Below are 12286 nucleotides of genomic sequence, written 5' to 3'. Positions count from 1 at the left end.
TTATGAAACCTGTTTCTAGAGAACAGTAACTCTTCCATTTGCCTGTGTTGTTGAAGGCTGTTTGAGTTTCCCCAAACTAACACAAATTGTCTTCCCTCACATTAAGACCAGGCAGCTCCCAACTGCCTCTCTACTCAGCCTTTATAGAAACATATGTGCTGGACTGGTTAAGGGAGAGGTCTTAAAAGGACAGGGGACCAGCAGACCAGATCCTAGCCATTTTGCAGGCAATCTCATAATCCCTTAATCTAGTCCAGTGTTTCTCAACCTTGACAATTTTAAGGCATGTGGACTTCAACTCCCAGAATTCCACAGCCAGCATCCCAAAAAGAAAGCCCTATTGTTTTGTTCTTGAAACTTTCCTTCACCTTTCCTTGAGGTTAACGAGAATGGCCACAGACACTTGATGCATACAAAATGGCTTTCATCTCTTTCCCGGTTAGGAAAGATTCATTTTAGTAGCCCTAGAAAGTCCAGCCAAAATAGACAGAGTAAGTAGGAGCTTCATTTATATGAGGCACCTTTCTCTTTTCCATTCCTCCTGTGTCATTTTCCTCTAGATATAGGTTACCACATTTTCTTCACCTATAAATGGAAACACTGAATTTGCGAAGGGGAGGGATCAAAGATTTAGGATGAACAGATGCCATATTTGTTATTGTGTGTGTTTTGAATTTTCAAAGCAGCATCAATATTCTGTCAAAGTAGGCATTAATATACTGCATTTATTTATCAAGCTTAACCTATTACTTTTCAGCCCAGGGCTTTGACATACTCAAAAATTTTTTTTAATAAAAATAAAAATAAAATAAAATGTAACAGACTTTGTTTGGTTAGATCCTGGTCAGTTAAATTGGTTTCTAAGAACAAAAAGAGAATTCTAGTGTAATAATAATTCTATATCTCTGGAATGCAAAGTAAGCAGAGTATATCTTTCATGCCCAATTTCCCAAGGTTATGGCAACAGAGGGTGGCTAGTTGCAATCTAGAGACATTAAGTTAGGGTGAATAGATCAGAATAAAAACATAAGTATGTATGTACTATTGCAAAACAAAAGAACTGAATTGTAAAATGGCTTCAATTTTGTTAAATCAAGGAAATATAATTAATAGTGATTTTGAGTACTCTTCATAAAATAATCATATGTTTCTGTTTTTGTTCACGTTTCAGTTATATTTCAGGAGGGTCCAAATTCTTTAGTAAGTTGTCAAGGAGCCATGGCCAAGCTGTTGCTGTAAAACAACTCCATATAAATGTTGACTTTAGGCTGGCATTCTTACAGTACAGTTCTTTGATGTAAGAATTCTTTCTAAGGGCTATTGTCAAATACTTGGTGATTGAAGCAAGCAGCAGGGATGACGGGACATCCCTGCCTCATTCACCTTCAGAACTGAACAATAGAAACTGCTGATTATTAACCTTTACCATATAGTTTTAATAGTAACTTGTTCCAGGACAACAAATGGCACATAGCTTCTTTTTTAATAATTTTACTATTCCATTGTCAAAATCTTTCTGAAAATCATATCATGGTCAGCTGCAAACTCTTGACTAGGTAAAAGGTGTTGATGACTGGTCTTAAATTTGTGATTTAGGGATGGCTGGTTATCTATTTAAATTGATAGGAAAGCAATGCACTCTAACTCTTCAGAGATTGAAAAGATTGGGCTTTGGAATATGAATCTTTCCCAAGTATATTCTTACTCCAATTCTTACTCCTATTCTGATTGTATTGTGAATAAAACCACTGACTTCCTCCCCTGAAACTGCAGAACAGTCTTCTGCAATTTGTAATAGCTCCTTCATTCATTCACAAGTCCACACTTGTTCCTGGATGCTCAATGTCTGCTCTACAAAATGTATGGAAAAATATTTGTATGCTTAATTAAGATTCTAATTTCTTTAGATTAATGGTAGAATATCTCCAGTGTTTTCAATATAATTATTACATGTCCTTCCAATTCCCATTGGAAATAAGCTTTTTCCTAGGTGTTTATCTCAGCATCAGTAAAGTTTGATAAAGTTTATCAAAAATTAATTGTGGGATTTTTGATCTCATAAAATTTGTTAATCCTTGTTGGTGTTCCTAGAGCTAAAAATGCTTCTGATCAAATTTAAATGTCAATATATTTTTAGTTGAAAATATTACCAGTAGTTAGCACAGGAAATGGTGAAACTAATTAGTCTGCAAACAATCCCAGCGTATATTCAAATTTTCCATATTTGTTAAAAATCAATTTTAAAGTCTGGTTAGCTCATAATGCAGATTTAGCATGAGAAAATATATCAAAATTCAGTTTTTCAAAAATTCAAGATCAGTTTGGTCGCTAGGGCTTATAAACAAAGCATGGTTAAAAACACCTGGCTCAGTAAATGAATGGAGCCAGTATTCTCAAAGATAGATTCCAGAAAATTATTACCTAATTTTTTTTTACTGCAAAATCAAAGTTTCCTTGAGCTTTATAAGACTGTATTTTTAAATATATATATACTTTGTATGGTATTTCAAAGTTTATTATCTTAATGATAAATATATTGTCTTTGAGGCATGTAATATATTATCATATTTTTCAAAGCTTTTCCTAACAGTAAGAGTTAGTTATACAAAACCATTTAGAATTTGAATTTTATCACACATTCAAAACACCATGTGAATAATAATTTTCATTTGGAAGTCAGTTTGTTGTACTCACTCATGGTGCCACATTAGAGAAGTAAGTTGTTCCTAAACAAACTTCTCAGTTTATTTAGTTCGAAGGACAATTGTGTTATTGGTCAGTAAACATTCCTATATAGTAGAGGTGTCAAACTGCTGACCCACAGGCTGGTTGCATCATTCTTTTCCTTCATGGGGTCACCAGATATACTAGGAAGCATACAGTTAAGAATCTAATTTAGGGAAAACTCAGAGAAATGTGTGGCTGCAAATGAGGGAATCACAAATGGGGCTAGTACTTAAAAACCTCTTTCCTCCAGTGCTATTTTTGCCTTTTGTCCTTAATTTTTCTATTCCTGAAGTATTTTCTGCTCATCTAAAGTAAATGGTGATGTGAACCACAGAAAGGAACTGTGAATTGTTGCACCTGTGAATTAAGTCAATTGTTCCACCTGTGAACTTGCTAGTGACCTTAGATAAGCCAAAAAGTTCCAGGTCTCTATCTAGTATAAGGAATATGCTATTCCCCTATTTTAAAGGATTGTTCGGGGTATTTCTAAGCTAATTCTGGGAAGTGCCTGAGATACTTTAAAGCAGCGATTCTCAATCTTCGTGTGACGGCGACCCCGTCACACGGACGCGCCGCGCATGCGCGGCACTGTCCCCTTGCGTGGCGCCCCCATGCGCGGCGCCCCCTTGTGCAGCGCCCCCCATGCGCGGCGCCACCCACTGGGGGGGGAAATGGCGGATCGCGTTGTTTCGCGACCCCCGTAAAATGGTCGATTAGTTTCCATCCATTGCTTCTTGTCCTGCCTTCAAGTGCTTTGGAGAATAGCTTGATTCCCTCTTCCCTGGGATATTGGAGCATTGCTCTCATGTCCCCCCTCGTCCTTCTCTTCATTAAACTAGACATACCCAATTCCAGCAACTGTTGTTTAGGTTTTAGCCTCCAGTCCCCTAATCATCTTTGTTGCTCTTCTCTGTACTTTTTCTAGAGCCTCAACATCTTTTTTACATCGTGATGACCAAAACTGGATGCAGTATTCCAAGTGTGGCCTTATCAAGGCATTGTAAAGTGATATTAACACTTCACGTAATCTTGTTTCTATTCCTCTGTAATGCACTCTAGCACTGTGTTGGCTTTTTTGTCAGCTGCGGCACATTGCTGGCTCATATTTAAGTGATTGTCCATTAGGACTCCAAGATCTCTCTCACAGTTGCTACTATTGAGCAAGGTACCACCTATATTATACCTGTGCATTTACTTTTTCTTGCCTAAATGTAGAACCTTACTTTTTTCACCATTGAATTTCATTTTGTTAGATAGTGGCCAATGTTCAAGTCTGTCAAGATCCTTCTGTATCTTAAGCCTATCTTCTGGAGCGTTGGCTATTCTTGCCAGCTTGGTGTTGTCTGCAAATTTGATGAGTTCCCCATCTATCCCCTCATCCAAATCATTGATGAAGATATTGAAGAGCACTGGCCCTGGGGCATCCCACTACACACTTCCCTCCATGTAGATGCAGTTCCATTGAGGACCATACGCTGAGTACAGCTGGTCAGCCAATTACAAATCCATCTGGTGGTGATGCTGTGTAAACCACATTTTTCTATCTTATCAAGTAGTAGGTTGTGATCTACTTTATCAAATGCCTTACTGAAATCCAAGTAAATTATATCCACAGCATTCCCCTGGTCCACTAATTTTGTCACCTGGTAAAAAAAATGCAATAAGATTTGTCTGGCATGATCTGTTTTTGACAAACCCATGCTGGCTTTTGGTAATGACTTTGTTTGCTTCTAGGTGTTCGTTGCTTGATTATTTTTTCCAAGATCTTCCCAGGGATTGAGGTCAGGCTGATATGTCTGTAGTTTCCTGGATTCACTTTTTTTCCTTTTTTAAAGATGAGAACTACATCAGCTCTTTTCAGTCCTCTGGTAGTTCCCCAGTGCTCCAGGATCTTTGAAAGATATAGTTCAGTGGTTCTGAGATCACATCTGCCAGTTCCTTCAAAACCTTGGGGTGTAGTCCATCTGGTCCTGGTGATTAGAACTCATCTAGGGTGTATATGTGCTCACTTACCATTTTCTTGCCTATCTTAAATTGTGTTTCTAATCTGTTTTTTACGGTACTATTTTTGATAGTTTGGACTGTTTTTTCCCTTTGTGTAAATACGGATGCAAAAAAACAAGTTGAGTAGTTCTGCTTTCTCCCTGTTGCTTGTCACCTTCTTGACACTTTTTCCCGCTAGTGAACCAATCATTTCCTTAACCTTTTTCTTTTTTTTACATGTTGAAAGAAGCTTTTTTTGTTATTTTTGACTTTTGTTGCAAGCCTTAGTTCATTTTGAGCCTTAGCTTTCCTCATTTCATCTTTGCAGGCTCGGGCTATTTGCTGATATTCTGCTTTAGTTATATGCCCCTCTTTCCACTTTTTATACTTGTCCTTTTTGTCTTTCAATTTATCATAGAGTTCTTTATGCAGCAATGCTGATTTCTTTTGAGAGCTATTATTTTTCTTCTTCATTGGTATTGTGCTAGACTGGACTTTTATAATCTCACTTTTCAAAATTTCCCAAGCTTCTTGAGTTGTTTCCCACCCTGAGGATTCTCATCCATGGAATCCTTCCAAAGGTCTCTCTAAGTTTGTTGGAATTAGCTCTCTTAAAGTCCAAGACTCTAGTTTGACTGAGTTCTATTGCTTGTGCTTACATAATGAAGTTATTAATGAAGTTATTAATTATTCAGTTTTACTCTTGGAATGTATAAAATGAAAGGAAATGAAACAAGTGCATACAGATAAGTTTGTTTGAACATGTAGATGAGAACTGAAGGTCCTCAGGTGTGGCACATGATTGACCTGGCATTTAAACATAACTTATCCTTCCTCACTGTTCCGGTTAAAGGCAAATGAGATAGAGGAAACCTGCTAAACTATGATTCAGAATTAGAGCTTTTCTAAATATTATCTTTAGACTTTCACCTAATTTTCCATGTCTCCCATCATAACTTATTAGTCCATGCTCCTAATTTTCAATGACATAGGACTTACTAACCTAATCTTAGCAGCACCAATACTGAGGAAGTATGTTACAAGGAAGAAAATGTGTTTAAAAATTGGAGTGTATGATACCCCCAACTTTCTGAATGTTGTAGGCCTGAAAGAATCATATGATGGGTGGAAACTTCCAGGTATGGAATCAAGAAAACCTCACAAGGCATATTTCCTTACCTCATGTTTAGAACAGGTTTTGATAAGACTTTGCTATATCTGGTATTTTTAAAATTAGGTATTAAAGATAAATGTACAAATTTTATAGATAAGTAGCTGACACACTCAACATCACAGTCCTAATGTCCAGCTAAATAAGGCATGCTGAGGATGAAGAAGAAGCATCTGCCCCAGTGGAAAAAGAAGTATCTGAAGACCCATTTATTGACAGGAGGGAGAAGAAGAAATGTCAGCAAAAGAGAGCAAGAAAGAATGTTTTACTTAAACAAGCACAATACCAGGGCAGAAAAGAAAAAGGAAATTATTAAGGCCTGGAGAAGCACAAGAAGTCAGTTGGTATTCCCCTCCTTTATAAAGATAACTACTTCTGAAATACCATAAGCCAGTGATGGCAAACCTTTTAGAGACCGAGTGCCCAAATCGCAACCCAAACCCCACTTATTTATCTCCGGGTGCCAGGTGGGCTTGGCCCACTGGGTGGGCGTGGCTGTGGTCATGGCAGACTGGGTGTGGCCAAGGTAGGTGTGGTCACCTCAATGTTGCTCATGGGAGGGATGCCTGTGGGGGCCGGGCAGGGTTGGGGGAGATCCAGGGGATCTCTGGCAGGTGGGGCAATGGGCAGGAAGCTCGTCCTGTGGGATGAGGTGAGGCAAGGCAAGGCGAGGCAGGGCAGGAGTGCCATTGTCGCAGGGCAAGGTGAGGCAGGGGTCAGGGCGGTTACTGCCTGACACTATCAGCCCCCACACAGAGAGACCAGAGAGTGTATGGGGGCCAACAGCAGCCACAGCCCCACTCTGGGGCTCCGCAGCCCGCCACCAGTAGTTCAGAGAAGCTACCTCTGAGCTGGATGGCCAGATGACAGCTGAGGAGGCCGTGTAGTGGGTCGTGCCCAGAAAAAGGAGATTATGCGAGCCAGGAGGGATGGGACGGGGGGGGAGGCAAACCAGCCATGCTGGATGCATCCAGGCACGTAGGACCTCAGTGAGTTAATGGGCAGCTGGTTGAAGAGGGATGGTTGCCATCTTTGGGGTATGGTGTGCATGCCAACAGAGAGGGCTCCAAGTGCCACCTCTGGCACGCATGCCATAGGTTCGCCACCACTGCCATAAGTTGTGTGACTTCTTCAGATTTTTCCCTACCACCTATGTCAATATCGGATGGGAGAAGAGAATCAATCCACTCCCTTGAAGCCCTTTTCTGTTTTCTTAAAAGATAATAGAGAGGAGTATTAACTTGCAATTTTCCCTAATTTTCCCTTCACCAAATCTTTTCAATAGGTATCTAGGTCAAGAAATTACCAGGCTACAATATTTTCAATCAAGATTTTTATAGGATTTGTGCAGGCAATGAATTCATTTTCTTGCAGAATTAATCTGGTGGTAATGTTTGCTACAACAGCTAATCCTCACTATCTACTGTTCAAAAAGATTCTGCAAAAGCATGACAGCATCAGTAAAGCACAATTGAAATTATAAAGCAGCATGGGAGATTTTGCTTTCACTGTTAAAACAAGCTCTGTGTATTATCCAAACTGCATCTCTTACTATAAAGTAAAATACTGGAAATGCAAGTAGGAAATAAATTGCAATAACTTTTAAAGGGAAACGCCCATTTGGCTGGGAGACAACAAGGAAATCCCAAGCCTGAGAGCTATATTAAGAAGTTGAATAAATATCCCAGAAGAAAGCAAAGGGAAACCACTTCAATCCTTTTGTCTAGAAAATTGCATGGACATGTTATTGCAGCTACTGTAACAGAGATTGAATGTAACCTGAGCTAAGTTAAGGCCTTACTGTGAAAGCACATCTAAGCAATTTAAGATAAAATTGGCAATATTCATGTGGGAAGTTGACCAAGTGACTGAAGCTCAATAATGATAATACAGTTTATAGTATTCACTGAATATTGAAGATTATGGCTGGCACAATCTTGGTTCTGTAGTGTGGCCATTTTTAGCTACTCAGATGAACAGCTGCTGTCCATGGTCCCAGGCAGAGAGATTTGGGTCAATTTAGGATGAAGATAGTATGTACAAAACCAACCTATACAGCCAAAATTTGGACTACTGAATCATGGCCACTGTTCCATTCAGCCTTCCATTCAAACCTTGCAACATGACAATAATGTCTTTAATGCAGTGGAAATTAACCTTGATTAATTTCTCACAACTTCTGATATCTTGCCTCATTTATCTCAGATGAGAGAAGGTTTGGTCATCCTTGGAGCTTCAATTAAATGATAACCCTCAATTGAAGGTATTGTTTCAATACCCAATGAGGAACAGAACTTTCTAGTTCTCAGTGTAAACATTAATATCTAAAGCACTATAGATTGGACAGACAGCCACTATCATGTCAGTTGGTTTCCCATAAAATATTGATATTAAATTTTAGAAAATATTACATATTTTGTTTCTTAAAGACTTTGATGGAAAATAATGGCAGTTAGGAAGTACAGTACACTAAACACTGCACGGTATGTTTCTTTTACCGTATTAATTATTGTCAACTAAATATAGTCTTTTTTTAATAGAACAGGGAGATTGTAACTTTATTTTAAAATAAATCTGTTTTAAAATGATCTAGTTTTAACTAATATTTTTGTCCCAGCCCAAACAAGCTGACTCAGAAAACAATCCTGCTCTTTATTTCCAGAATAAAGCAAAAACATTCTATAACTTTTTTATTATACTCTTAACAGAATACCTATCTTTATGAATTAACCTGAAAGGCAGCTTGTTGGTCACAGTTTCTTAAAAAGAGCCACAAGATAAAGTACTTTTATATCAGCAATTTTCTGCAATGATTCCACTAAATAAATGAAATTATGATCTGTATCTATGTATTCTCTGTCCATGCTTTTCACATTTAGGACAAAGCAAATGTGCCTTTACCCAGTTTTCTACAAAATGCTGGCTAGTTTAGAAACTGCACTAGGGGTTTTGTAAGTTTTGTCCAGTTTTTTCTCAAAACAATTTTTATTAGTTTTCCATATTACACCAACACAGCTTAAGAACCCACGTGGAAACATGGTGATCCATTTTTTAAAAAAACAGGCAATAACGTAGTACATATATAACCAATACCTCTTAAAAAATTTCCCTCTCTATCTGTATAGAATATTATAATCAAATTAATACATTTTCAAATGAATTCATTCATTATTATATCTAACAATCAACTGCATTATTCAATAAAAATTTTAATCTATAAAAACCTATATTTCTTCACACATTTAAACTTAAACTTAATGAACTCAATTTATTTAAAAACATTATAATCAAGTCATTATCCTTCTAAAACCAATTCATTCACTAATATAACATTTCACCCAAGTTATATAATTAAAAATAAACTAACATTCTCTGTCTATTTATATTGTTATAGGCTCATTAAAACATTTCTAAAACAAATTTTCATTGAATATATCACTCTGTATAAATTTCATTAATCAATAAGAATTTACAAACTCATTAACCATCCCAAAAATCCTGTATCATGCTTTCTTAATTTTGCAAATATTTAATCTTAAGCTAATATATTCATTTACTATTCAGGTGCCCCAAGTGGTTTTTATTTATTTAAGCATTATTAACTCCAAAAATAAATTCTTCTCTTTCTTACCAGTCTTCTATTGTTTTTCACTGTGTCTCCAAATCTCCAATAATTAATTCCCTCTTTTCCCATATTTCAGTCCTTTTCTCATTGTACCATTTTTAATATTAAAAACATATAAAGCCCTTCTAACAAATTCCAAATCCAAATCAGTCTGGATCGCTATGAAACCTTTACCATCTTACTATAATCAAATTTAATATTTATATCTTATTCTGGGCTTCTTTTTATTCTAAATAGGTTTCCATAATCGGGCCTCTGCCTGCCACACTATTCACACCAAAAAAGAAACTCCCATTGTGCATTTTGTTAAGTTAATATAAAAGTTATAGCTAGTCTGAATAGCTCGTGGCAGAACATCATTTCCCCTTTCTTTTAGCAATGTATAAATTTCAATTAGAATCCTTTCTTTTATATCGTCCTCTTTGATCAAACCCTGCTCCTCTTCCCATGATTTTTTCTCTATCACAAAGTCAAATGGCGTCTGCAAGCCAGCTTGTTCTTCTGAAGTAAAATCCTCCATTTCCTTATCGTGGATTATTTGTCCATTGGCATCAAGTCTTTTCTCCAATATCAATTGATGATCCAACTTCTTCCAACTCAGTAAGTGGAGAACAAGTCTCTTGAACATAAGCTGATGTTTCACTTAGTCCTTGTGCTCTGCTTCGTCGATACAAAGAAATCTCCTTTGAGCAAGCAATTATCTTCTCCGTATTTTCCAAAGTTTTGTCCAAAATATATTTATAAGTAATATCTATGCCGGTTTCCTCCATCTTTATTGTCTTTCAAATCCTTATCCTTTTAGAGGAGACTAAATTTAAACAACGATCACAATATCCATCTCCTCCCAGTTTCCTCGCCTTTTTCCTTTGTACAAAATGGAAGCCTTTCCAGTGAAGAAAAGATAGCAAGTACAATGAATAAATTTGTCAGAGAGTGTCCCCCAGAGAGTAATCAGATGTTCAATCCTTCCAGACACCATAAAGGTAAAAGCAAACAATATTCTCCAAATATTAAAAAAGAAAAAAAAACTTATTTGAGGCTCCCAATATCCAAAAATAAAATCAACCATTAAAACAAAAGTAAATTTAATCCTTTGTGTTTCTCTTCCCCCATTTAAAAAGCCACTTCACCAGAAAATGGAATAATTCAAAAAAAAAAAAAAAAGACTTTTCACAGGCATAAAAAAAATAGAGGTGAAAGGAAAGTCTCACCGAGTTCTCCACGGTGGGTCCGTTTGCTTAACTGATCTTGTGGCTTGCGGTTGGTGCAGCTAAATGATCGGCCGATCTTTACCCTGTCGGCCCAAAGGAGATACTCAGTGCACAGAGGATACCGCCGCTCCTCTGCAACTATCCAAGAAGCCTCCTCAATGGTAGACATTCCTCCAGAGCATATTTCGACCCTCTAAGGCAGTGGTTCTCAACCTTCCTAATGCCGCGACCCTTTAATACAGTTCCTCATCTTCTGCTGATCCCCAACCATAAAATTATTTTCGTTATTACTTCATAACTGTAATTTTGCTAATGTTATGAATCGTAATGTAAATATCTGATATGCAGGGTGTATTTTCATTGTTACAAATTGAACATAATTAAACCATAGTGATTAATCACAAAAACAATATAGCAATGCTCTCTGGAGAAGCTTACTCTTCCTTGCTCAAAAATGTTGGGAGGGAGGGAAGGGGAAGGAAGAAAGGAAGATTGAAGGGGAAAGGAAGGAGATGAAGAAGGAAGGAGATTGAAGGGGAAAGGAAGGAAGGAAGGAAGGAAGGAAGGAAGGAAGGAAGGAAGGAAGGAAGGAAGGAGAAAGAGATTGAAGTAGAAGGGATGGAGATGGAAGGAAGGAAGGAAGGAAGGGAGGGAGGAAGGAAGATTGAAGGGGAAAGGAAGGAGATGGAGAAGGAAGGAGATTGAAGGGGAAGGAAGGAAGGAGAGATTGAAGGGAAAGGGATGGAGATGGAGATGGAAGGAAGGAAGATTGGAGGGGAAAGGAAGGAAGGAAGGAAAGAAGGAAGGAAGGAAGGAGAGACAGATTGAAAGGAAAGGGATGGAGATGGAAGAAAGGAAGGAAGATTGAAGGGGAAAGGAAGGAGATGGAGAAAGAAGGAGATTGAGGGGGAAAGAAAGAAAGGAAGGAAGGAAGGAAGGAAGGAAGGAAGGAAGGAAGGAAGGAAGGAAGGAAGGAAGGATCTTCGGAGAGTCATGTTTTCCCAGATGGTGATGAACTGCAACTCCCAGCATTCCCCACTCTTCCACAGTGCTTTTTAGGGCTGCTGGGGATGGTAGTCCAGTAAGGTCTGGAGATACACACAGATGCCCTAGCAAAGAAAATTGGCCAGGTAATTGCTGCAACTTTACTTGGAGGCATTCTGCAGCTCCTGAAAATCACTTTAACAAATTTTCCCTGGTTCAGCAAAGGTAACAAGTAATAAAACAAGCAACAGGTACCAGTAATAAAATAGTCCAAATTGTCCTTTCCAGTGCAGATGAAAAGAACCAGGGAAAGGGAAGTCGCGTCTGCCTTTGACCAATGGGAGGAGAAGCGGTAGGAAAAGCGTGGCATTTCGGCCTGGGCCTACAGCCTTGCCCGCAGACCCTGCCAAGGATGCACAAGCAGCTCCACACAATTGCCCGGGGAGGGGGAGGCTCTGGTGGAGAGCCTGGCAGAGAGCCAAGCGGCGGCACTTCCGGGGCCTCAAAAGCCACGCTGAGGATCCGCGCTCCTCAGAGCCACTGGCTGCCCTCTTGCGCCTGCCAACCTGAAGCCCCCTATCCTCA

This window comes from Crotalus tigris, unplaced genomic scaffold, assembly GCF_016545835.1.
Source record: "Crotalus tigris isolate CLP2741 ecotype Arizona unplaced genomic scaffold, ASM1654583v1 scf7180000024437.13266115, whole genome shotgun sequence".
Taxonomy (NCBI): domain Eukaryota; kingdom Metazoa; phylum Chordata; class Lepidosauria; order Squamata; family Viperidae; genus Crotalus; species Crotalus tigris.
This window is presented reverse-complemented; position numbering follows the sequence as displayed.